Consider the following 27,707-nt stretch of genomic DNA (forward strand, 5'->3'; position numbering starts at 1 on the left):
GGGAGTGTAGGCCCTTGGTCTTGTGTAGGCTTGATGCCCCAGTATAGGGGGATGTTATAGGAAAGTGGTGGGGGAAATACCTACTTAGTGACAGGAGATGGGATGGGTGATTTGTGGAGGGGAAACTGGAAAGGGTGACAATATTAGAAATAATAAATTAATTAAAAATAATTTAACATATAGGGTAAAACACCCTCAGAGAGACATATAGTCATTTCATAACATTTAATACATCATTGGAGGGAATTTGGGAAGCAAGACCAGTGGAGACAAGGATTATTTCCAGTTGTTTTGACATTTTGTTAAATCAGAAATAAACATGACTAATAAAGTTAAACATGTTTTTAAAGGTAGGTAAGTCTGTATGAATGAGTATACTATCTGAATCATAAACTGTAAGGTAAGATTCATTTCCAAAAATGAGAAACCAAGATGTTTCACTTGGCAAATATTTTTATAATTAAAAAAATCAGGGTAGAGAACTTTTTTCACATTTTTTTGGCTGCAAAAGAGCAAGAGTAACCTGTTTTTGAATTGGAAGTTGATTGTTTCTTTTAACACTATGTAGGCTTTAATTCATAGAATGGTGTTTGTGATTGTAAATAAAGGATGGGAAAGTACTTCAAAATGTATTTAAAAAATCTATTACACTCATATATATATTATGTTTCAGAACACATTCCAATTCTAGTTTCTCCAAAATGCCTGTAGAAATCTATTAATGAAGCACTACCACAATTAATGCTTACTATAATTTAAAAACAAAACAAAACACAGTCTTAGAGATGTAAATAATGACTTGTATGGGAGGACAAGATCACATATTTATGATTTATGAGGGTTTCCTCAATAGTAGTACTTTCTTGGATTTGATTAATGTTATTTTAATAGTTATACATTAGTAGACATACATAGCAGCAACAATTTGATACAAGAAATAAATTGATATTTGTTATTATCTATAATACAAGTAAGTTTTTAAATATGTAAAAGAAAATTGTGGGAGAAAGGGGATTTTAGTAACTGCTATCTATATGAACCAGAAGAAGAAGAATAACTTTACATTTATATGATTAGCTTAGTAGTATGCCTGTGTTAATACTAACAGCAACCTGTGTTTTGTTTTACTTTTAATTTATGGTACAACATTTTTTTAATGTGAAGAAAATTGCAATGAATACACTAAAGATTCCAGCCCTACAAAGGATAATAGATATAATACTCCAACACAAGGAGGGAAACTACACCCTAGAAAAAGCATGAAATTTATCTTCTTCCAAAAAAGTAAGTGGTAGATAGCTACACAAACATAACTCCACCTCTAATAACAAAACTAACAGGAAGCAACAATCACTTTTGCTTAATATCTAACATCAATGGACTTTCCTTTTTATTTAAAGATAAAATCTACATCAAATTGTTTCATAATTACTGAGCCCTCTCACTATTTGTTTAGACTTATAGAAACATATAAACACAAATAATTATGAGAAATATTGTATGTTGGTTTGGGAATTAATTAGAAATATTATAAACACTATATATATGAATTAGTTGCTTCAATCCCCAAATAGATACCCTTAAAAATAAATATGCATCCTCAATTTTGTTAATATTTGTTTTAATTAATTGTGATATTCATATAAAAATAGATAAAACAAAACATGATTATGTGAAGTAAATAAGCTATACTCAGAAAAATAAATATAATATTTTCATTAATGGGTACGATACAGTTTGAAATACACATGAATATATAATAAATGAATATAGAAGTGGTATTATGTTTCTAAAAGAAGATTATTAAAGGGATGTGGTCCAAGAGAGTATATGGGCTATCTGTCTAAATCAAAAAAGCAGAGAATTATGTAGAATAAGTGGATTAATCATTTAAGGATATTTGGATCAAATGCTAATGGATGAGTATGATGATATATAAGGGTGTTTCACATTAAAATACATTTTATGCTACCTAAAAGTTAATAAAAAGTAAGCAAATTCAAAACTGAAGAAAATAACTATGAAAGTTTTAGCTATCTTAACTACAAAATATTCAACTTCCCTAGAATAGGATTCTGATTCTCTATAGCATGTATTTCTTTTTATTTAACATTGTACTGTATAATCACTGAGTAAGTAAACTATGTAAAACTCCACATATACTACAAAATGTTAATTGACGCATATAGCCAGAGGTATACTAGTACATTCTATAATAATGTTTGAGTTAGATGCTTTCATCAAAAATAAAGAATGCACAGTTTGGATTCTAAACAAGCAACATACAGGGAATGTCAAGTTACATAGACTAATGGCCTGACCCAGGCTATGTAAAGCATGAAAAACATGTATTGCCTTTGGGAGAGTCTGTGGATTAGTATGCTTGTCATTCAGTTGTAATCTGAAAAACAAAAATTTATAGGACTTAGAGATGGATAATAAAAAAGCATGAATTACTTATTCTATTTTTCATTTGCAAAAATAATGAAATGGTCTATGTAAACAATTTAAGAAAAACATTTGCTTCCCTAATTTTTATGTAAACATAAAAATAATACATGAATTTATTCAGAAGGTTATAGTTATAGTGCTCAAGAGGAAAAATAATATTATTGCTAAATATAAAAACAGAAGGTAATGTCAGTATCTCCTATCTAAGAGAAAAGTTCACCTCAGTGGAAGTGGCATAGTCATTAGCTTTTCATCTAGTATAACAACTGACCTAAAAGAAAAACTATATGATCTTGGTTATTTTACTATCCTTGATGATATGAGCATATGTTCTTTGAATTTCACATGCAAATGCATTGGTATGTGTTTACAGATGAGTGTTCTTTGTGGAAAGTGTCCCTTAAGAAAACATGGCTGTGTGGTATTAACATCTAATGAATATTAAATTAACATTTAATCCATTTGAAGTGACATTCATAGTTTTAGTGGGATGAAAGTACAACAGAATTGTATACTTATTTCAGTCTCACAGCATACTAAATGTAGAATGATACACAGAAAAATGGCATAATCTTTTCACAATAATAACATGAAAAAATGTAAAATATTTAATTAAAAATAAAGTGACTTAAACCTAAGTCATACATAATTCTGTATATGTATATATATATATATATATATATATATATATATATATATATATACTGTAGTATATGTGTACTTTATAAAATGTGTATTACAAAAATAGGAGACCAAAAATACTAGTCAGTCATATTATTTTCTTTCCCATTTTTCATTTCTCTAGATAAGGAAGTAGGAGGTAGATACATTTACTATTTACCATGTAAAGAATTACTGTATCTTAAGAATTTACAGGTCTAATTTCTTAAAGGCTGTCTATCATCTATTTATCATTTAATATAGCTTGATTGTATGTGTCATGTGTTTATCTACCTTTATACGTATTTGTTCAAAAATAAGTGCTTGAGCAATACAAGTTAGAACAGTGTTCATTTTGCCTTCTTATTCACCCTAAAAGTTACTACTAATATGTGAATAAACCATTTTTATACATAAACGTTAATGATTAAATCAAGCTCACTTCTCTGATTTGTAAAATTTTAGTAAAACTTTTATGAGTAAGTTACATTCATTCTTGCATAGAATTAAGACTATTTCTTTATATTAAAGAAGCATATAGCTTAGTGAACTTTCAGTTTCTTTTTAATTCCTATAACACTTGCCATAATGATTACCTACATATGAAATATTTGGTTTTTTATAATGCTACTCACTTTTTAAATTAAAATGCTGTTTATAATTTATGTGATTCAATATAAGAATTATAACTATCAATCTTTTGTTGTTTTATATGCTATCCAGAACTCATTATTTTGAGTATAAGCTTCTTAATTCAAACAGAAATTATATGAAGTACGTTTAAGTGAAGGAACACTGTCATCATCAACTATCTACTTGCCTATCTGGTATTCATAGTTGAACTTAAGTGTTTAACTCACTAAATGAGTAATTTACAACCACCTATTTGTCCAATACAATGAAATCAGTAATCCTCAGGAAACTATAAATATGAAAGTATTCTTTAGAAGCTCTTTACTTTGTAGTAGTAACACACAAACACACACACATACACACACACACAGACACACACACACACAACCTTGAAAGAGGTATTTGTTTGAGGTAAAAATTCCATGTTATACTACATTAATTAGAGATAAGTCAAGGAATAGAAACTTATAGCATCTATTCACATTACATACATAGTCAAGTTCAGAAAAAAAGTGGATGTATATATGTTTAGTACTCATCTAATTTTTTTTCTACCTTTTTATTGTCATGTTGCAAACCATGGAGTGGTACAACCTATAGTTGGTTAATTCTCCCTGCAACAATTAAACCAAGATATTACACCAAAGAAATAACACCAAGATAAGAGGATCTAAATAATCTCTTAAGGAGATTTTCTTCCCTACTGTTTGAAATTATGCCTAACCAAAAACTAAAAATTTGCATTATAGGAGTTTTAGTTGAGATATATATATATATTTGTTTGATATATATATTTGTTTGAAATATATATATATATATATATATATATATATGTAAATCTTTGTTAAAAGAGACGAAGAGTAAAGCATGCCCCTTGAAAAGGTGTTTCCATCTCAGTAGTCAAGTAAACAATGTCTTTGACTTAACTTTGTTAAATCATTATGAGGGAAATGTATTAATAAATAGATTTTGAATTATGTTTTTATTTTATGAGAATGTTATACAGTATTTACATAATTTTGACCATTCCTTCTAACCCTCTAAGTTCAATTCTGAATCCTCTTAATTTCATAACCTCTTCTTGAATTATTATTCTTACATATACGTACATACATACACACATACACACACATATACACTTAACAAACACCATAATATTTTGATTATTTATTGTCATGTGTGCTGAAGGATATTCACTTGGGGTTGGATAACCTATGATAGAACTCCTTCCTAGAAAAAAACTGATTATTCTTTTCTATGAGTCATATACATTTTATTTTTCATATTTTCACAATTATTATATTATCATCAGGGTTTAATGAAGGAATTAAAAAAGTTTAGTTGGCAATGACAAAACAAATTTAAGACATTTCAAAATTGTTCCCCTTCATTACTAAAAATTGAAATTTGGTGTTTGTCTAAATTTAATATATGCTCACAACCAATCATTGGACTGAGCACGGGGTCTGCAACGGAGGAGTTAGAAAAAGGGTTGAAGGAGCTGAAGAAGTTTGCACTCCATAGGAAGAATAACAACCAACCAGACACCCCATAGTTCCCAGGGACTAAACCACAAAGGAAAGAGTACAAATCGATGGACTCATGGCTTCAGCCGAGTATGTAGCAGAGGATGGCCTTGTTGGACTTCAATGAAAGGAGAGTCCCTTCGTCCAGTGAAGGCTTGATGCCCCAGTGTACCAAAATGCTAGAATCGAGAGGCAGGAGTGGGTTCATGGGGGAATACCCTTGTAGAAGAAGGGGTAGGGGTTTGGTACAGGGAGTTTCCAGGTGGGGAAGCTGGGAAAGGGAATAATATTTTAAATGTAAATAAAGAAAATATCCAATTAAAAAAATATAAGGTTATGTTTACATTGGAACATAAATTAAAATTTGATCTAATGCATAGCTCAAAATCTTACTTTTATATTTATGGTCTAGTTGTGTAAATGAAGTCTGGCTTTTATTAGTGTGATATGAGTAAAGAAAGTATTACTGGAAATAAAGACACAAAGCAAATAACCATTGCTGGGAAGGCTTTTCTTTTCAACATTAAGGTAGTGAGTTACATCCCATTTTAAACCCTTCTTAAAGTGTGTGGTTTTAACTAGACATTGTAAATAACTTAAAAGCTCAGGTCAAAAGGGCTTCATAAGTTATTCAGACATTATAAAATACAATTTTCTGAAGCAATTTAGACTTGCATGATCTTATTATAAAGAAATTTCTAAATGGGGATAAAATTAAGTGAATATTTATAATTCAAAACAAATGTTCACTTAAAGATCTTTTCTCAGAACTGAAGTGCAATTGTTCTTATCATTGTTGATTAGCATAATTTGAGAAATGCCTTGCACTATTTCTTAAATACCTGTTCAAAGATATTATTAAAAGGGCTAACAAATTTAGCAATAAAAAATATATAGTCACTCATTTATAAATTAACAAAATATAATAAAAGGCAATAACAATGTAAAGCTAGGAAAGAAGTGATTATTCATAGAAAAATTACTGATGTATAACAATCTAAATTAATTCTGAAATGTGAACTCTTCCCCCACTAACAAATCTTTTATATTATAAAGCATTAAATTCTCCCCCAAAGACACTGTGTATTATTTTCAGGAAGCTGATGGTCTGCATGCAATTACATTGACAAAAAAATAATCACAACAAACTATATGTAGCAGAACACACCTAAAATTCAAATATGCAGAAGATTAAGTCAGGGAGATGTAGAATTGAAGAAAAATTTGCTCTATATATTGCGTTCATGGGGTAGTGTGTATATCAAAATATCTTATATATTACTAATAAAATTATTTCATATTTTTTGCATATGATTGTTAAATAAAATAGCAATAATATTTAAAAAGCACAGCAGTCTACCCAGAAAGAAAACTAACATAATTCCCATCAGAAGACATAATGTGTTACGAAAAATTGTCTTGATCTCATAATCCAGCCTCCAGGTGGGAGAAAGAACTCTAGATAGAAACAATACAATTTATATGGATCTAAATATGATGGTCTCTTAAATATGATGATGTCTTCTCCGTAAAGAGCACTAAAACCTAGAAAACAGGAGAGAGAGAAAAATGGGAGAGAGAGAGAGAGAGAGAGAGAGAGAGAGAGAGAGAGAGAGAGAGAGAGAGAGAGAGAGAGAGAGAAAGAGAGAACAGCCATGCTAAGATTGGGAGTGACTGAGCTTCTTCAGAGTGTCTTTGATTGGTTGGGGAATGACTTTGACAATCAAATCTTAAGTAACAGAAATGCCAGACATTTATAAATTTGGAGACATTGGCAAGAATTTTCATATTATGTCATTTAGTTTAACATAATGTACATGACAAGTAGCATGAAAAATCATGTAGCATACTTAATTTTTTTCAAGTCACAACAAAGATGCTTATTTCTTCTCTTTAATATTTTTTATTTTGTTTAATTTTATGTCTATAGTTAATTTTTTCTAGTCACATCATAAACTGCTTATTTCTGTTTTTAATTTTTATTTATTATTTTAGTTCAATTTTATGTGCAATAGTACTTCACCAGAGGTATGTATATGTCAATGGTAGGGATGTAGAGAAAAGGAAAGTTTTATACAGTTAGTGAGAGTGTTGCTTAAGATATTCATTTGTGGAAAAGAATGGGTGTATTCATTAAAATGAAGCTAGCATGAGAATCAACAAACGTGGCAAGTTGTGTTTATCCAAAGAAAAGTAAATTGGTTATCCAAAGAGATGTCTATAATTTCACATTCACTGCAGCATTATATTGACAATAACCAAGAAATGATACCTAAATATCCATTGGTTAATGACCAAAGAAAAGACAATAGACATATAAAATACAAAAGACAATAGACATATAAAATACTATTCTGCTATTAAAAAATGAAAACTTGTCATTTGCCATAATTTGGTCAAAATTGTAGATCATTATGTTAAGCTAAATAAGCCAAACATAATGGAATAAGTATGAGGGTATATATTTTATGTATTTAAATTTATTTAAATTGTTGAATTTAAAAATAAAATTAAAGACATCAAAACATCAATGCACACATTAGAATAAAACATGCTCTTCATTGTAAAACAACAATATAGGTATATACTTATAATGGTTATCACTGGGTATTGTGTAAATGGATAACATATATTTAAACATGAGCAATATCCTCTGTATAATACAACACAAAATACAGTATTTTAACTAACATTGTAGCTGTGTTTTATTTTTATTTGGGAACTGTGAAATATACAACCTGAGATACTAGTTACTTTGTGAGTATGCTTCAAAATTCTAATGACTCTAAGATATGATGTAGCCTTTCTACCTGTCTGAGTGATCACACAGGAATGTAAATACTCCTTTAACCAATTTTTAAAAGCCATTGTGAGGAACATATTAAATGACTGTGTAGTCATTGATGCAGTTGCAGCTGGCTTATGCAAATGAACCTGCAGTGATATGTTCCCATTAGGTATATCTATTTTTGTTTATTGTATTATATTAGTTGCTTTTGAAAAGATCTATCTTTACTCATGATTTTAATTGTTTTAAGCCATAAGGTGCTGTGGCACACCTTTGATCCCAGCACTTGGGAGGCAGAGGCATACGGATTTCTGAGTTCGAGGTCAGCCTGGTCTACAAAGTGAGTTCCAGGACAAGCAGGGATACACAGAAAAACCCTGTCTCAGTCAGCTATTGGATGTATCACAGGGCTCCCAATGGAGAAGCTAGAGAAAGTACCCAAGGAGCTAAAGGGATCTGCAACCCTATTGTTGGAACAACATGATGTACTAACCAGAACCCCGGAGCTCTTGTCTCTAGCTGCATATGTATCGAAAGATGGCCTAGTCGGCCATCAATGGAAAGAGAGGCCCATTGGACTTGCAAACTTTATATGCCCCAATATAGGGGAATGCCAGGGCCAAAAGAATGGGAATAGGTGGGTAGGGAAGTGGGGGGTGCTATGGGGGACTTTTGGGATAGCATTGGAAATGTAATTGAGGAAAATATGTAATAAAAATATTAAAAATCAAAAAAAAACCCAAAAAAATAAATAAATGTTTTTTAAAATCTCTGATTTAACTTTTATATTTTTAGAACTTAAAAAATAACTTCAATATTTTTTGGACTTCTTGCATCACATTCCTAGTTGGAAACTCTAAACTCTTTTAATTACTGTTTAATCATGTTAAAACTTTATTAAATAAATAAGTTTTCTTAGAAACAGTACCTAAGTGTGAATTTATAATGGCATAATTCAAGAAAAAATATTTTGTACACTCTTGATTGCTAAAGTTAATAATTTACAATAAGAAACAAAATAAATGCTATTAATATATTTCATAGGCTTTCTGAGATCACCTTTAAATAGAAACTATCTTAAAAATAAAGGTTTTGTTTTCTCCTCCTAAATAGTTGTTTATTGATAGAGGGGTGGAAAAGATGGTAGAATTAGCATTTACAGACAAACACACACACACATGAGGGCAGCAAGAGTGATGGGAAAGTTCCTGAAGGCCCCTCTTCAATAGCAATTGTGAAGGCAGGGACCTGGAGTGTTGATGGAGCACCTCTAGTTAGTAGGCATGGTTAGAGATGAAGAGAAGTTCCCTGGCTGCCATTCCAACCTGACTATTTGGGGTAAGTATACTTCTCTTGACAAGCGACGTTGTTGGCCAGGACTCACTTGATGTAAGCCTCCTGAACTACCTTCAGGTTTTCCTTCTTCCCAACCCAGACTTTTATAGCAGAGTCCTGCAGAGCTCCAACATAATGGAAAGGCAAGGCCCATGGCTTTAGACAGAACCTCTTGATAGCATTGAGGTTGATGATTGCCATTTCCTCATTTTGCCCTCCAAATAGGAAAACAACCCCAGGGACAGCGGGTTGCACTGTGTGATGACACACTGCTGTGACAGATGCCATGGCAATCTCTTTATTGGAAAATTTATGGGTGCAAGCATGACCATGGGTAACAATGTTGGGCTTCAGCAATGTGAATTCTAGATAGTGGTCACTCAGATCCTTGAAGATAGCTCCCAGTACATACTCAGTTACATACTGGCAGCACTTCAAGTCATGGTTCCTGTCAGGGAGTATTTCATGCTCCAGAATGGGTACGTTGTCATTCTGTTGGAAGATGATGGCATAATGGGCCAAATCATTGACATTTTCCATTATGGCAAGCGCTAAGGGAGTATGTTCCCCAGTCTTTACCACAAAATGCTACTTGGCAAGGTTGGTTCCACTCTTCTTATACTGAGCACAGCATTCAGACTGGCCACTAGCCCTTGGGTACTAATCTCTCCTTTGGCTCCTACCAGGAGCACTAAATCCTCATCTACCTTAATGCCCACAACACCACCGATGGACTTGATAACTGGGGGGAAGGGACGTCCATCATCTGCCTTCTGATAGAGTGTCTCATGGAAGAGGATCTCCCCACCTGATTCCCTACCTCAGTGCAGGGATTAACATGGTCAACAGCTGTCAACAGCATCTGGCAGTAGAAATGTCTGTTCTTGCTGCTTTCTGTGCCAAAGGACTGCAGGCAGTTGACAATGTTTCCAGTGGACTCTTCTGCAGCTAGAATGCACTTGCTCAGTGCCACAATTTGTTGAGGGATGTCAGACAGCTCCTTCTTATGCTCTGGTGTCAGTGCTAAGTATGGATAGGGCCAAGGGGCAGCATGTTCCTGGCACAGGATGGGGTAGGTCTGCTGAGGTGGCTAGGCAAAAGGAGTGAGGAGCGAACACAGCTAGTACCGCCAGAACCTCATTCTTCAGCTTGTTCCAAGAGAACACAGCCTATTCATTTGAGGTGGAAAAGGGCATCTTCTATTCTGCTTTCAGATGCTAATACAAATCTTTTTTTATAGTAAAATAAATGAAGCAATTTTAATTTTATTTTTTGTTGTTCTAAAATGTGAGTACTGCTACAGGAAATAGAAAAGATATTGGATTGTAACTAATCTATTTTATCAATATATTACATATTAATCATTAAATAGAATTTACATATACATGAACAAACTAATGTAAAATATGTGATTGCTTACTAAGAAATATGGTTTTTAAAGAAATTAATGCTACCTATGTCTTCTGAAAGCATTAAATGTATTTTTATGAGTAATTTATGTCAGAATAAAGCACAGTAATATACAATATTATAGTAACTTTGATACATCCGTGTTTTATTTTACATCTTCATTTGTTAGATATATTAATATCACAAACTTTAAAGTACTATTAAAAGTTTTATCATTAAGAAATATTTTGCCCCAGGCCACCTTGGAAACGAACTCAGCAGACAGTCCCATTGTCCCCCGAGGACTCTCCACACTGCAGGCACCCTAGCACACCCAGGACCTTTGGATCACTGAAGAGAGTCAGATCCAGGGAAGGCTGTGACCCCAGGACTCAGGTGAGAGACCATCTTGTATCCTGGGTCTCTCGGAGACCAGTCTTTCTAGGAGAGCACATGGGTCACAAAAGCAACAGAATTTATTGGACATGGTCCCTTTGGATTTTTGTCCTCAGCCAGGAGGCAGAGCTGAGACCCAGACCTCTAGGCACCTTCCCCACCAGAGGAGAGTAGTCCTCCAGGGGGGGTTCTGAGACGGGACTCAGGTGAGAGCACCATTTTGGATCACATGTCTGTCAGAGACCAGTCTGTGCAGGAGAACACATAAGCCACAGAAGTAACAGAGCTTCTTGGACAGAGTCCCTTCGGGCCTTCATCTTCATCCAGGAGGAAGATCTGAGGGTCAGATCTCTTTGCAGCTTCCTTGAAAGAGGAGAGCTTGCCTGCAGAGAGTGCTCTGATCACTGGGACTCAGAAGAGAGTTGGACTTCCAGGAGTGCTGACATGGGCTAACAGAATCACAGAAGGAACAAGCTCCAGCCAGAGACAGCTAGAACATCTAACAACAGAGATTACCAGATGAGGAAAGGCAAACATAAGACTGTTAACAACAGAAACCAAGACCACAGGGCATCAGCAGCACCTAATACTACCAACACAACAAGTCCTGGATACCGCAACACATCTGAAAAGCAAGATTAGAATTTAAAATCATATCTCATGACGCTGGTAAAGGATTTTAAGAGGAGCATTAATAACTCACTAAAAGAAATACAGGAGAAGACTGCCAAACAGGTAAAAGCCCTTAAAGAGGAATCACAAAAATCCCTTAAAGAATTATAGGGAAAAAAACAAGCAAATAGGTGATAGAACTAAACAAAACCATCCAAGATCTAAAAATGGAAGAAAAGCAATAAAGAAAACCCAAAGGGAGACAAATCTGGAAACAGAAATCCTAGGAAAGAATTAAAGAACCATAGATGCGAGCATCAACAACAAAATAGAAGAGGTGGAAGAGAGAATCTCAGGTTCAGAAGACTCCATAAAAAATCAACCAATCAAGGAGCTGGTTCTTTGAGAAAATCAACAAGATAGATAAACCCTTAGCCAGACTCACTAGAGGGCACAGGGAAAGCATCCTAATTAACAAAATCAGAAATGAAAAGGGAAACATAAATACAGACCCTGAAGAAATCCAAAACACCATCAGATCCTTCTACAAAAGGCTATACTCAACAAAACTGGAAAACCTGGATGAAATGGACAAGTATCTAGACAGATACCAGGTACCAAAAGTAAATCAACATCAGGTTAATGATTTAAACAGTCCTATATCCCCTAAAGAAATAGAAGCAGTCATTAAAAGTCTCCCAACCCAAAAAAGCCGAGGACCAGATGCGTTTATTGCAGAGTTCTATCAGACCTTCAAAGAAGACCTAATTCCAGTTCTTCACAAACTATTCCACAAAATAGAAACTGAAGGTACTCTCCCCAATTCATTCTATGATGCCAGAATTACTCTGATACCTAAACCACAAAAAGACCCAACAAAGATAGAGAACTTCAGACCAATTTCCCTTATGAATATCGATGCAAAAATCCTCAATAAAGTTCTTGCTAACCGAATCCAAGAACACATCAAAACAATCATCCATCCTGACCAAGTAGGTTTCATCCCAGGGATGCAAGGATGTTTCAATATACGGAAATCCATCAACGTAATCCAGTATATAAACAAACTCAAAGACAAAAAACACATGATCATCTTGTTAGATGCTGAGAAAGCATTTGACAAAATCCAACACCCATTCATGATAAAAGTCTTGGAAAGATCAGGAATTCAAGGCCCATACGTAAACATGATAAAAGCAATTAACAGCAAACCAGTAACCAACATCAAAGTAAATGGTGAGAAGCTGGAAGCAATCCCACTAAAATCAGGGACTAGATAAGGCTGTCCACTCTCTCCTTACCTGTTCAACATTGTTCTTGAAGTCCTAGCCAGAGCAATTAGACAACAAAAGGAGATCAAGGGGATACAAATTGGAAAGGAAGAAGTCAAAATATCACTTTTTGCAGATGATATGATAGTATATATAAGTGACCCTAAAAATTCCACCAGAGAACTCCTAAGCCTGATAAACAGCTTCAATGAAGTAGCTGGATATAAAATTAACTCAAACAAGTCAATGGCCTTTCTCTATACAAAGGATAAACAGGCTGAGAAAGAAATTAGGGAAACAACACCCTTCTCAATAATCACAAATAATATAAAATATCTTGGCGTGACTCTAACTAAGGAAGTGAAAGATCTGTATGATAAGAACTTCAAGTCTCTGAAGAAAGAAATTAAAGAAGATCTCAGAAGATGGAAACATCTCCCATGCTCATGGATTGGCAGGATCAACATTGTAAAAATGGCTATCTTGCCAAAAGCAACCTACAGATTCAATGCAATCCCCATCAAAATTCCAACTCAATTCTTCAACGAATTAGAAAGGGCAATCAGCAGATTCATCTGGAATAACAAAAAACCTAGGATAGCAAAAACTCTTCTCAAGGATAAAAGAACCTCTGGTGGAATCACCATGCCGGACCTAAAGCTGTACTACAGAGCAATTGTTATAAAAACTGCATGGTATTGGTATAGTGACAGACAAGTAGACCAATGGAACAGAATTGAAGACCCAGAGATGAACCCACACACCTCTGGTCACTTGATCTTTGACAAGGGAGCTAAAACCATCCAGTGGAAAAAAGACAGCATTTTCAACAAATGGTGCTGGCACAACTGGCGGTTATCATGTAGAAAAATGCGAATTGATCCATTTCTATCTCCTTGCACTAAGGTCAAATCAAAGTGGATTAAGGATCTCCACATAAAAGCAGAGACACTGAAACTTATAGAGGAGAAAGTAGGGAAAAGCCTCGAAGATATGGGTACAGGGGAAAAATTCCTGAATAGAACAGCAATGGCTTGTGCTGTATGACCGAGAATCGATAAATGGGACCTCAAAAAATTGCAAAGCTTCTGCAAGGCAAAAGACACCGTCAATAAGACAAAAAGTTCACCAACAGATTGGGAAAGGATCTTTACGTATCCCAAATCGGATAGGGGACTAATATCCAATATATATAAAGAATTCAAGAAGGTGGACTCTAGAAAATCAAATAACCCCATTAAAAAATGGGGCTCAGAGCTGAACAAAGAATTCTCACCTGAGGAATACCTTATGGCTGAGAAGCACCTGAAAAAAATGTTCAAAATCCTTAATCATCAGGGAAATGCAAATCAAAACAACCCTGAGATTCCACTTCACTCCAGTCAGAATGGCTAAGATCAAAAATTCAGGTGACAGCAGATGCTGGCGAGGATGTGGAGAAAGGGGAACACTCCTCCATTGTTGGTGGGATTGCAAGCTTGTACAACCACTCTGGAAATCAGTCTGGTGGTTCCTCAGAATATTGGACATAGTACTACCAATGGATCCCACAATACCTCTCCTGGGCTTATATCGAGAAGATGTCCCAACCGGTAAGGAGGACACATGCTCCACTATGTTCATAGCAGACTTATTTATAATAGCCAGAAGCTGGAAAGAACCCAGATGCCACTCAACAGAGGAATGGATAAAGAAAATGTGGTACATTTATACAATGGATTACTACTCAGCTATTAAAAAAAATGAATTTATGAAATTCCTAGGCAAATGGATGGACCTGGAGGGCATCATCCTGAGTGAGGTAACCCAATCACAAAGAAGTTGCACAATATGTACTCACTGATAAGTGGATATTAGCCCAGAAACTTAGTATACCCAACATATAAGATACAATTTGCTAAACGCATGAAATTCAAGAAGAACTAAGACCAAAGTGTGGACACTTTGCCCCTTCTTAGAAATGGGAACAAAACACCCATGGAAGGAGTTACAGAGACAAAATTTGGAGCTGTGACGAAATGATGGACCATCTAGTGATTGCCATATGCAGGGATCCATCCCATAATCAGCTTCCAAATGCTGACACCATTGCATACACTAGCAAGATTTTGCTGAAAGGACCCAGATATAGCTGTCTCTTGTGAGACTATACTGGGGCCTAGCAAACACAGAAGTGGATGATCACAGTCAGCTATTGGATGGATCACATGGCCCCCAATGGAGGAGCTAGAGAAATTACCCAAGGAGCTAAAGGGAACTGCAACCCTATAGGTGGAACAACAATATGAACTAACCAGTACCCCGGAGCTCTTGTCTCTAGCTCCATATGTATCAAAAGATGGCCTAGTCGGCCATCATTGGAAAGAGAGGCCCATTGGACTTGCAAACTTTATATGCCCCAGTACAGGGGAACCCCAGGGCCAAAAAGGGGGATTGGGTGGGTAGGTGATTGGGAGGGTGGGTATGGTGGACTTTTGGGATAGCATTGAAAATATAAATGAGGAAAATACCTAATAAAAAATTTATAAAAAAAAAAAAAAAAACACGGACACAACAATCAAAGAAAATGCAAAATGAAAAAAATCCTAACTCAAAATATTCAGGAAATTCAGAACATATTGAGACGAGCAAACCTAAGGATAATACGTATAGATGAGACTGAAAAATTTCAACTTAAAGGGCCAGTAAATATCTTCAAAAAATTATAGAAGAAAACTTCCCTAAGGTAAAGAGAAAGAGATGCCCATGAACATACAAGAAGCCTACAGAACTCCAAATAGACTGGACCAGAAAAGAAATTCCTCCTGACACATAATAATCACAACAGCAAATGCACTAAATAAAGATAGAATATTAAAAGCAGTAAGGGCAAAAGATCAAGTAACATGTAAGGCAGACTTATTAGAATTACACCAGACTTCTCACCAGAGACTATGAAAGACAATAGATCCTGGGCAGATGTCATACAGACCCTAAGAGACCACAAATGCCAGCCTAGTCTACTATACCCAGCAAAACTCTCATTTAAAGAGAGGGAGAAACCAAAGTATTCCATGACTAAACCAAATTCACACAGTATCTTTCCACAAATCCATCCAAAGTATAATAAAGGGAAAAGTCCAACGCAAGGATGTAATTACACCCTAGAAAAAGCAAGAAAGTAATCCTTCAACAAAACTAAAATTAGATAGCCACAAGGACAGGATATAAACTCTAACAAAAAAAAAATAACAGGAAGCAACAATTTCTTTTCCTTAATATCTCTTAATATCAATGGGCTCATTTTCCCAATAAAAAGATATAAACTAACAGACTGGCTACATAAAAAGGACCCAAAATTTTGCTGCATACAGGAAAAACATGTCAGGGTAAAGACAGACACTACCTCAGAGTAAAAAGCTGGAAAACAATTTTCCAAGCAAAGTTTCTGAAGAAACAAGCTGGAGTGGCCATTCTAATATCCAATAAAATCGATTTCCAACCAAAAGGTATCAAAAAAGACAAGGAGGGTCATTTCATATGCATTTAAAGATAAAATCTTCCAAGATGAACTCTCAATTCTGAATATCTATGCTCCAAATGCAAGGGTATTCACATTAATTAAAGGGAATATAGTAAAACTCAAAGCACACATTGTACATCACACAATAATAGTGGGATACTTCAACACCCCACTCTCATCAATGGACAGATCCTGGAAACAGAAACTAAACAGAGACACAGTGAAACTAACAGAAGTTATCAAACAAAGAGATTTAACAAATATCTGCAGAACATTTTATCCTAAAACAAAAGGATATACCTTCTCAGCATCCCATGGTACCTCCTCCAAAATTGACCATATAATCTGTCAAAAACAGGCCTCAACAGATACAAAAATATTGAAATTATACCATGTACCCTAAGATCACAACGGAATAAAGCTGATCTTCAATAACAACATAAATAATACAAAGACAACATTCACATAGGAGCTGAACAACAATCTACTCAATGATAACTTGGTCAAGGAAGAAATAAAGAAAGAAATTAAAGATTTTTAGAGTTTAATGAAAATGAAGCCACAACATACCTATACTTATGGGACAAAATGAAAGCAGTCCTAAGAGGAAAACTCATATGACTATGTGCCTCCAAAAAGAAACTAGAGAGAGCAAACACTAGCAGCTTGACAGCACACCTCAAAGCTCTAGAACAAAAGGAAGCAAATTCAACCAAGAGGAGTAGACAACAGAAAATAATCAAACTCAGAGATGATATCAACCAATGCAAAAAAAAAAAATCAAAAAACTATACAAAGAATCAACCAAACCAGGAGCTGATTCTTTGAGAAAATCAATAAGATAGATAAACCCTTAGCCAGACTAACTAGTGGGCACAGGTACAGTATTCTAATTAACAAAATCAGAAAGGAAAAGTGAGACGTAACAACACAATATGAGGAAATCAAAAACATCATCAGATCCTACTACAAAAGGCTATACTCAAGAAAACTGGAAAACCTGGATGACACTTATAGAGGAGAAAGTGGGAACGAGCTTTGAAGATATGAGCACAGGGGTAAAATTCCTGAACAGAACAGCAATGGCTGTTGCTATAAGGTCAAGAATAGACAAATGGGATCTCATATAATTGCAAAGCTTCTGTAAGGCTAGGGCACTGTCAATAAGACAAAAAGGCCACCAACAGATTGGGAAAGAATCTTTAAGAATCCTAAATCTGATAAGGGATTAATATCCAATATATACAAAGAACTCAAGAACCTGAACTCCAGAATATCAAATAACCCCATTAAAAAATGGGGAGCTAAAAATAAGAATTCTCAACTGACGAATACCGAATGGCTTAGAAGCACCTGACAAAATGTTCAACATCCTTAATCATCTGGGAAATGCAAATCAAAATCAAAAACAAAAACAAAACAAAACAGAAAACAACAACAACAACAACAAAACCCCCCTGAGATTCCATGTCACTCCAGTCAGAATTGCTGAGATCAAATATTCAGTTGACAGCAGATACTGGTGAGGATATGGAGAAAGGGGAATACTAATCTATTGCTGGTATTTTTGCAATCGGGTACAACCACTTTGGAAATCTGTCTGCAGTTTCCTCAGAAAATTGGACATAGTACTACCAGAATATCCAGCAATACCTCTCCTGGGCATATACACAGAAGATGTTCCAACTTGTAATAAGAACACATGCTCCACTATGTTCATAGCAGCCTTATTTATAACAGCCAGAAGCTGGAAATAACCCAGATGTCCCTCAACAGAGGAATAGATACAGAAATTGAAGTACATTTACACAATGGAGTACTACTCAGCTATTAAAAACAATGAATTTATGAAATTTTTAGGCAAATGGATGGATCTGGAGTATATCTTCCTAAGTGATGTAACCCAATCACAAAAGAACATTCATGATATGCACTCACTGATATGTGGGTATTAGCCCAGAAACTTAGAATACCCAAGATACAATTTTCAAAACACATGAAACTCCAAAAGAAGGAAGATAAAAGTGTGGATACTTCATTCCTTCTCAGAATGGGGAACAAAATACCTAAGTATTGAGTTACAGAGACAAAGTTCAGAGCTAAGATGGAAGGAAGAACCATTCAGAGACTGCCCCACCGGGGGATCCATCCCATAAACCATGTCTAAACCCATACACTGTTGCATAGGCCAGCAAGATTTTGGTGACAGGACCCTGATATAGCTGTCTCTTGTGAGGCTATGACAGTACCTGGCAAATACAGAAGTGGATGCTCACATCTATTGGTTGGAACACAGGGCTCCCAATGAAGTAGCTAGAGAAAGTACCCAAGAGCTGAAGGGGTCTGCAACTATATAGAATGAACAACAATATGAACTAAACAGTACCCCCCCCCAGAGCTTATGTCTCTAGTTGCATATGTAGCAGAGGATGGCCTTGTTTGTCATCAATGGGAAAAGAGTCCCTTGGTCTTGGGAAGATTATATGCCCCTTTACAGGGGAATACCAGGTCCAGGAAATGGGAGTGGGTGGGTTGGGGAGCAGAGTGGGGAAAGGGTATAGGGGGCTTTTGGGATAGCATTTGAAATGTAAATAAAGAAATTATCTAATAAAAAGGCGTTAAAGAAAGACATATTTTTGACATTTTTACAAATATGTAAAAGCTTTTATTATTCTTTTCCATAGTGTGTTTTTCTTGGTGCTATATAATGTGAATAAAATTTTAACATGTTAGTGCACAAACACATCATTTGCTTTATTGATATTCTCTAAATAATATCTATAAATTGATATTCCTTTCAGTTGTCAAGTGTTATTTACTCTTGAAAATATGTGGTATGACATGGAAGATAAAGTCAACAAGAAACATATTATCAAATTTTGTATTGGAGCAAGGTGAAAAGTGGGTATTCCTTGATTTGGTTTATGAGACAAAATAAACTAGATTAATCATGGTATGAATGATTCATATTCTTTATGATGATGATTTATATGTTTTTGGTAATAATATTCCAAATACATATGAAATATATCTTAAATATTTGAGTCTGTTTTCTTTTAGAATAAATTATTTTCCAAAAATATTTTGTAAAGGGTATGTGAACATATTTCACTTACCCTTGCACAGAGGTGCACAGTGCTAATCTAGTTTACACTTTATATCCTCTGCTTCCCTGAACTACTTCCAGAAAATAGTCCTTTAATTTTAATACTCAAAGAAAAAAATGGAACATAGAACACCACCTACAGCAAATTTTGAAAATATCAATAGAGATTAAAAACACTATTAGAGACAAGAGAGGAAAATTACTTGCTATATGAAAATGGAGTTTCAACAGTGATGACTTCCATAATCTAGCTACAAAACCTTGGTTCATGATTTATTTTTCAGATATTTATAATCTTTGAGAATATATTGAACTCCACACACACTTCTGCACCTCTGTTGCTTGTATGTATACATTCATATCAATATTATCTTTAGTATATAATGGTATCATATACTTCATTAACATAATTCTCTTTGATTCTACATTAAAACCGTTTTTTTAGGAATAACATCATTCTTCATTTATTACTGTAAAGTAGAAATTACGATATTACCAACTAAATACTTATTTTTATGTTTATCCTTTAACTTTATGCATATCAATATTCTGTCTGTCTGTATGTCTGTATACTACATGTGTACAGAGGCCAAAAATGTTTTCCTATCACCTAGGACTGTAGTTATAGACACCAGTTTTGAACTGCTAGCTGGGTGCCAGGAATTGAATCCAGGATCTGGAAGATCAGCCCATGCCCTTAAGTGTTAACCAATTGTCTCCTTTTGGGGCCCAAAAGCCCCGGGCATCTCATCCTCTGTCTTGTCCCTGGGCCATCATCTAACACCCTTTTTCTTCTTCCACTGTCTTGCTTCCATTCCTAATTGACTTGGGACATTTTACAATGAGGGCACCCCTTTCTGGACCTTTTACAATGAGGACAATCTTTTCCTGACATTTTACAATGGGGGCATTCCTTTGACGTTAAATTGTTATCTAGCACAGATTTGGCATGTGTGCCTTCTGTGATTTTCAGCTTTATAAACCATCCATTTTCCAAGAGTAAATGAGACTTGAACAGAATTTTTGTCTTGCCTCCTTTCTTCATGTCTTCTGATCGCGAATTTGCAGGTGCAGCTCCATTCCCTCGAGAACCCTGTTATTTAAGTCCTGCAGGTCTGGGCAGTCTCCTGTTTCCTATATACTACTAAATGTTTGCTAATTGTTACTGTTTTATATTATCAAAAAAAATCTTTTTTAAAATTTTCTGCAGTTTTATCAACAGTATATTAATATATTACTAGTTAGGAGTGGACCATTTATTGCAACTCTGTTATGATCTGTGCCATACATATTTAGCTGTTTGGAGATCCTAAAGTAAGTATATTGTCTTAGTCAGGGTTTCTATTCCTGCACAAACATCATGACCGAGAAGCAAGTTGGGGAGGAAAGGGTTTATTCGGCTTACACTTCCATACTGCTGTTCATCACCAAGGAAGTCAGGACTGGAATTCAAGCACGTCAGGAAGTAGGAGCTGATGCAGAGGCCATGGAGGGATGTTCTTTACTGGCTTGCTCAGCCTGCTCTCTTATAGAACCCAAGACTACCAGCCCAGAGATGGTCCCACCCACAAGGGGCCTTTCCGCCTTGATCACTAATTGAGGAAATGCCTTACATTTGGATCTCATGGAGGCATTTCCTTAACTGAAGCTCCTTTCTCTGTGATAACTCCAGCTGTGTCAAGTTGAGACAAAACTAGTCAGTACATATATATATTCCAGAAGTTAAACTGATATGATCAATTATGTGTATACACACACACACACACACAGTGACTTTACTTATATCAAAAGTAAAGCATCTACATGTTGTTTTTCTTAGGAGCTTCTTGTAGATAGATATCTTATATAATTTAAGAGAACCAGAAACAACTTTTTTATCTATACATAAAATTTAATTCAATAACTGTCATCATCTAAAACTCTTTTGCTTCTTCCACAACTTCAAAGAGACAGTCGGTAATTAAGGACATTTTAAATCCCAAGCACTCTGACAGACAAGGTAGATTTGAGAGAGCTTTTGAAACCTGAATTGCCAAGAAAATTCCTTACTGACAAATGTTCAACATGAGGTTTGGGCTGAACGTGTTCAGAAAAGGTGTTATGGGCTATATAGCTCTCTCAACTACATTTTTCGTAGAAAGCTGTACATAAAATAAATGCAGTTTAGTCTACTGAAAATGAACTGGAGAATTTCATTAAAAATGAGAAAATATTTGACCTATATTCTTATAAATAATACCTGTATTATTTATAAGATAAGGTTGTGGAAGATTTAACTGAGAAAAGTATCCAGTATCCAGATTGTCATAACAATAGAGCAATTATATAATAAGAAATAAGGCAAATAAAAAAATCATGATGAGTTTTGGCTTTTAACTAGTAAGTAAATGAGTACACACTTAAGGATTAATGCTATTGCAGTGATTAAATGTGGTAAACAGTTTTTGAAAATTCACCTAGTAATATAGTTATTCAGAATTATGATTTTAATCTATAGGTATTATATTATCATCATCATGTATAATTTGAATATACTTAATTTCATTGAAACTACTGTTATGTCTTGGTTTCTAATATGAAGTATAATAATGGGACTTTTAATCAATTTGGAGGTTCTTAGAGATCTTTCTCATGTGAAGAGATTAACAGAGTAACCTTACAAGTCAGCTAGTTATTTCAAGTACTGGTTGCTATAAAGCTAATCTGGTAGCTTCTCAGTCTCTCTCATATCCATTCATCATTTTTAAGTGTTTTTGTCCTTAAGCAATGAGGTTGACATATCATTCCAGCATAAACTCTTGGGCTCCTGGGATTGTTACTCAAATAAACTCTTCTTCTTTTATATGAGAAACAGTCTTTAAAAGGGATTATGAAATACTCACACTATAATTTTTAAAAATTAGAGTTTTCCTTAGGAGGAAAGTTGGCATAAAATATTTTATCTCATTTCTTTGAAAATTACAGTAAAAGACATTTCCTTCTGTGAATTTAAATGGTAAGTGCTAAGACCTAATCTTCAGTAGTTGCTCAAGTAATAAATTAAAACCAAAATATGAATAAAAGCAGCAAAGATGTCCATGCAATCACTAATCTTAAATTTTTTTATTGTTCTGAGTAGGTTTTGCATGTTACATAGTATAGAAGATATATTTATAAGCATGTATTTCACCCCATTTAGAGGTATATAGTAAAATCATTACTTTGGGAGTAATTAATAAACATAATGATAGATAACAATTTTATTCCTTAATTTTAAAATACAAACTGGGAAATGGTAAAGTTTCATTTTTCTACTAAAATTAAATAAATTGATATTACATTCTAAAAAGAACTAGAGTATAAACACAGTAGCATATGCCCTTGCAGGTTAACCAGTTTTTCAGTGACATAGCTAGAACATGCACTAGCTTTATTAAAAATATTAGATGCAAGAGTACTCAACTGTCATTTGTACTTAGTGTAAACCACTCTAAAGCTCTAAGAATCTTAAATCAAGTACAATAACAATCATGCATAATGTATGAACAAACTCTCTCTAAATTATCAGAAGTCAGTGCACTAAAATGGAAAACTTGAATGTGTACCATTGTTGGTACCTAAGTGGCAGATTTTCTCCGAACCCAGAAATATCATGCCTAGGTTACAGGGACCTGGGCATCTGTTGCCATAGAATTCACCATACATTCTCAGAATTTACCTGGCTCACTTCCCACCTTTATCTGCAAGAGGCAAAGTTACAACTCAAATAAAAGGCAGACCCTTCTCTCTCCTTCATCTTAGTTACCACCTTTGCCCCTTTCTCCCTACAATAAACCTCATATGAAACTGTTGGTCTGGTGTGGTCTGTCTGGACACAAGATGTGATTTTAACACAACATTGGTGCCCCAAACTGAGAATTGTTACCCAGGTGTACTGCCGACACAGGTTGACCACCGCTGGCTGGTGAGACCATGACAAATCAACTGTGACACCACCACATGGACTGTAGCCACCTGGTGCCACCAGCACACCACGTGGACTTCCACCACATCTACAGACCACTACCACCCTCCCCTGTGAGACTCACAGATTTCTACCATGTGAGCTGTGCCTCTGCAGTCTACCACCTGGGGATAACCTCTGCCATGTGGGTTACACAACCCAATAGGCCCACACTAACAGGACAGTTCTACTTTTCCTGCTACCAGACCACAAAAACCCTCAAAGACACAGTAGCATATTGGTAAAGTATTTTTAACAGTCAGCTGGAAGGACTCTAAATGCCCAACCTGGCCCTATTTGTAGGACAAGGGGGTGGCATTTCATGGCCATGGTCCTTATGAGCAGCCTCCTAGCAGACATTCAAGAAGAGGCTTTGACCTTTGTATGACTTCCCTTCTCAAAAGAGGTTCATAACCCCTGTAGATCTTGCAGCCATTCAAAAATTCCTAGATCTAGGTTGAAAAGCTTTCCGTCAAGTCCAGTACTCCACCATAGCCCCTGGATGTTCAAGTGATAACCTGGACATCTAGACTGGCTGTACATGTTTAACTCATTTCTGAACTCTTTTTGGGATGCTAGTACAAATAGTTCAATAACATCCCATCAAACAATGGGTGCTGCATTTTCTCTGAACATATCTCCAGGCACCCCACTGTTATATCTCTTGGAAAATATCAAATCTCAGAAGTTAATGCCCTAACTTGAGGTCATAAAAACTAGTACACTTTGACAATAAGGTCTGGATTCAGTACCCATTAGAAAATGGCTCCAAATTTCCACTTAATGGCACACTAGATCCTATTATGTTAAGGGATCTTCATACATACTGCCAGCAGTCTGGTAAATGGAAAGAGGTTCCCGATGCCAAAACATCTATTTATATTTGCTGCAACCCCTCTATGTATTCTTCTTCTTTCACAAGCCAACTTCTCTTAGCCTTGAAACCTATACCACCTACACCAGATAATGCCATAACCCTCATCCACCTAAAGAACTGCCTCCTTTTCACCACAGACCATGCCTCCAAAATCCCAAACTAATGCCCCAGTCTCTCCTCACTAGGCTAACCAAGAGCCTAATTGCTCAACCTTTCCACACCCCTCTCCACCTCCTGAGCCAGTTGCAGGTCTCTCCAATTGCTCTGCATTGGCACCTAGCTTCACCCCTTCTATAACCCGCTTGAAGGCCATAGCCAACACCCAAGTACTTCTCCTCCAAGGACACCTGACCTAGCATTGGTACATCCTTTAAGGTAAGTTTCTGGGTAACTGCTAGATCCTTGGACTTCCATTCACAGCTACTACTGAACCATTGTTGGGAATTGGACTGCAGACTGTAAGTCATCAATAAATTCTTTTACTATATAGAGACTATCCATAAGTTCTGTGACTCTAGAGAACCCTAACTAATACAAACTCTAACTCCTCCACCTTTATTAGAGTTCCAGTACATTACTCATTCTTATAGCTTGACTTTCCACAATGTACATATGATGCTTACTAATAATTTACTTCCTGAAGAACAAAGGTGAGTTTGGGAACAGGCAAGAACACATGCAGACAAAATTCATCAAACAGATAGAACATATCCAATCAGGTCTGAGGCAGTACCTGATCAAGATCCTTAATGGAATTATAATTCCACAGGCGGTATTTTAGCCAGAGATAAATTCACAATTTGCCTCCTGGCAAGTATCTGTAGCATAGCCTTAAAAACATTAAATTTTGAAAAAAATCAAGAGGTCATGTAGGGCAAACAGGAAAATCCATCTCAATTTTTAAAACACCTCTCTGAGGCTTATTTTAACACTAATCTGCACCCTGAAAATCCAGGAGATAAGCAACTTCTGAAGACCTACATTTTCCCCAGAACTACCACAACATAAGCTAAACATAGGCAGTTGGAGAAGGGGCCCCTAACTCCACAGGCAGACGTTTTGGCACTGGCCTTCAAGGTGTACCATGAAAGAGATGAGAAAGCCCACAATCAAAAATATTATATGCTGGCAAAGCTGTCCAACCAGCCTCAGCCACTGCTCCAGACTCCTGGTCTTCTAAGGATCAGAGACTACCAGGCTCCTGCTATAGATATGGTCAACAAGGTCACTGGGTGCGGGCTTGTCCTAACACCTACAAGCCAAGGGGACCATGTCCTAAGTGCCATCAGGAAGGACATTGGGCTGTTGATTTTCATCATATTGTACAGGGCAAAGGAACATCAGTCACAGGTAACCCTCTAGCCAATCACCTAGGCTTTGCTATGGATGACTAAAGAGGCCCAAGCTCCCTTGACTTGATCATAACCATCACAAACAGGGAGCCCCAGGTAGACATCATGGTATATGGGTGGTCTATCTCCTTCCTCATGAACACTGGGGCCACTTACTCAGTCCTAACAGATTTGGGGGGACCCACTTCCCCTTATAATTTTCCTATCTTTGTGGTAGAAGGACAATCTTGCCTTCCTCACCAGACCCCACCCCTTAGTTGCATTTTTAGGGGTGTACCTATCACTTATTACTTTTTGGTAGTGCAGACATGTCCTGTTCCCTTATCGGGAAGGGATCTTCTAACTAAGTTGGGAGCCAAAATTTCCTTTGCTTCCCCACATTCACCTAAACCCAAGCTCACCAGCAGTTCCTCTGCTCATTCTTCTAGCCAGCCAACCTATTAACACTAACATGTTCTTTCCTTTACCAGCTTCTCAGATAGACCCCCGAGACTGGGACATCTAGAATCCCTATGTTGCTAAAACATCATTCTTCTGTTGTCATCCAATTACTGGATTCTACCTGGTACATCACTCAAGCTCAATATTCTCTCTTCAGAGCCTTGTGGGACTTAAGCCTATCATTTCTGACCTCATAAGGAAAATCTCTGTCACCCCACCTCTTCCCCCTTTAACACCCCTATGCCAGTAGTTAAGAAACCTAATAGTACCTATTGCTTGGTTCAAGACCACAGGTGGATTAATTCTGCAGCAGTTCCCTTTTATCCTTTAGAGGCTAACCCTTATACACTTATTTCCACTATTACTTCAGAGACTTTCCATTTCTTAGTCCTAAATCTCAAGAATGAATTTTTCTCTATCCCTTTAAATTTCCAGTCACAGAATACATTTGCCTTTAACTGGACAGATCTTATCACCCAATTCTCTACCAAACTTACCTGGGCTGTTCTACCTCAGGGATTCTGGGAGAGCCCACACCCATTTTGCTAGTCCCTGGCTTCTGAATTACTGTCCCTTTCTCTCCCTAAATCTAAAATTGTGCATTAAGTAAATTACATCCTTCTCTGCAGCCCTTCTCTAGATATTAGCCAAGCAGACACCTCTGCTCTTCTAGATTTCCTTTCTAGTCAAGGCTACAGGTTCTTATCTTCTAAAGTCCAACTGTCAACTCCTTAGGTTATCTGTTTGGGACTAATGATTAAGTCAACCACCAAGGCTATTATTTGAAATAGAAAGGATTCAGATTTAATCTCTAACTGTTCCTTCTAGAAAGGAAAAGAATTTATCATTCCTTAGAATAGCTGTTTTTTTACATTCCTTGGTTCCTACCTTTTCCTTCCTTTCTTGCCCCTTATATGAAGTAGCATTGGCCACACCCATGAACCTCTTCTCAAACCTGTTACCAATTCCTTTCAAAGGCTCCAAGGGGCTCTCCTTAAAGGCCCCAGAATTACATATCCTTGACTTGTCTCGTCCTTTCCCCATCTCTGTACTCTATGTAACTGAAAATAATGCCCCTGGAATGTTAAGTTATCAACTGGGAACCTCTTTTGCACCTGTAGCATACTTGTCAAAAAAAAAAAAAAAAAAAAACTATCAGGAGTTAGCAGTTGCTGAACTCCTTATTCTAGAGTCATAAAAACCTAAACTTTAGGTCACCTATAGCTGTATTCTCTTCTTATAGCCTGTCACAGCTCCTAACTTACAAAGACTTACAGATTCTACCTCCCTCCAGGGTTCTTTCTCCTTAGGTAAAACTAATAGAGCACTCTACACTCACCTTCCAATCATGCCCACCTCTTAATATTTCTAGTCTTCTTCCTCGAC

The 27,707-nt window shown here is 35.9% G+C and overlaps 1 pseudogene; it reads right to left on the reverse strand.

Moving 5' to 3' along the window:
- Positions 1–9,332: 9,332 nt before the first annotated feature.
- LOC110286361 (fructose-bisphosphate aldolase A pseudogene) lies at positions 9,333–27,365 on the reverse strand (annotated as a pseudogene).
- Positions 27,366–27,707: the final 342 nt, after the last annotated feature.

The sequence above is a fragment of the Mus caroli genome, unplaced genomic scaffold (assembly GCF_978045245.1).
Source record: "Mus caroli unplaced genomic scaffold, Mus_caroli_1 scaffold_5, whole genome shotgun sequence".
NCBI lineage: Eukaryota > Metazoa > Chordata > Mammalia > Rodentia > Muridae > Mus > Mus caroli.